This window comes from Camelus dromedarius, chromosome 30 (assembly GCF_036321535.1).
Source record: "Camelus dromedarius isolate mCamDro1 chromosome 30, mCamDro1.pat, whole genome shotgun sequence".
Classification (NCBI taxonomy): domain Eukaryota; kingdom Metazoa; phylum Chordata; class Mammalia; order Artiodactyla; family Camelidae; genus Camelus; species Camelus dromedarius.
Genome location: NC_087465.1, coordinates 6,796,445 through 6,797,910, shown reverse-complemented (window position 1 = coordinate 6,797,910; position 1,466 = coordinate 6,796,445).

Sequence of the window (1,466 nt, the reverse complement as noted above, 5' to 3'; positions counted from 1 at the left end):
ATTTTAATATCAGCTGGCTTGTTTCCTGGGTTAAGAAAGTTCTGCTTTATTTTTAATTCTGCAAAAGTTATCCTTTGTAATCTTCTGTGTAATCTACTGAACACTTGTCCTGTGGTACTGGAGTTGGAGGCATGATGACTGATGCCTTTCAAAATATTAAACTATTATTGAATTCTGATGGTTGTAGTTTGTTACTTAGGAACATGAAGCACTTTTACTTATCACTGACTTTTTATTTTATGCTCTTCTGCTCAGTTACCAAATACCAGATGGCCCAGAAACCAATTGCTTCTACTGGATAGAGAATGCATTATGATAGTATTGTTTTCAAGCCTCATAGCTTTTACCCTCTAGATACCAGCCCTTTCAATTTGTACACAGCTACTGCTTTCATTTTCACTTCTATCATCTCTTTCCTAGCTCTTTTCCTCCACAATCTATCTTTTACATTATTCCTAATCCATGTTGTTCCTTTGCCTATACTCCTTTGTTGGCCCCTTATTCCCAGCAGGATGAAATGGAAAACAGTCAACAATCCCCTTTCCTAGACCACCTGCATGACCAAACTCATCTTACTGCTTACTGCTGAGAATAAGCCTGTGAAATATGGCTTAAACATACTGAAGCTTCCAGAAAAAGTGGCAGTGATTTTACCCCTTAACTTGAAGTAGATTCTACCCCTTAATTTCAAAGGCCAGATCAATTCAATTATTCTCCAATCTACACAAAGGAAGAATTAGACAAAGCCATAAAATGCAGCTTCAATAGGGATCTAGGAGGCCATGGGTGGCTAGTTAATGAACATGGGCAATATTTCTTTCCCCAAACTGCAGCCTGTCAACTGCAGGGAGGTTCAACAAGGAACTCACTACAGGAAGCCCTGCCCTAACTGCACAGTGAACAACCCTGACACCAGACCCCCCAGAGGGCCCCAGATAAGGCTCACTCGGACCAGAGGGACAAGTCCTGGGGAAGAATGGCAGATAGGACACATTTTCTGAGTGGACAGAAGCACTCCTGCTAGAACTGAAAGGGCAGCTGAAGTGGCTAAGGTATTACTAAGAGAAATAATGCCCAGGTGTGGGTTCCCAGGACCCCTACAAAGTGATCATGGTCCAGCATTTGTGTCTCAAGTGACAAAGGGAATAATAAGTGCCCTGGACGTAAAACTGGACCTTGAACTCAGTCTGGAGACCCCAATTGTTGGGGCAAGTAAAGAGATCCAATCAGGACTTGAAATGGGCCTTAACAGAGCTATGCCAGGAAAGTCAAGAAAATTTAATTAAGTTGCTTCAGATTGCTCTGCTCCACATACGGTCAGCCCCAAGGGATAAGGTAAAGTTAAGTGCATCTGAACTACTGTATGGTAGACCCATTTCCCAAGCCCGAAAAAAGGGACTTCTTAACATCCTTGAAATGGAACAGCTCAAGTTTCCCTCCAGGTAGAAGAAAGCATAAAAGGTCTC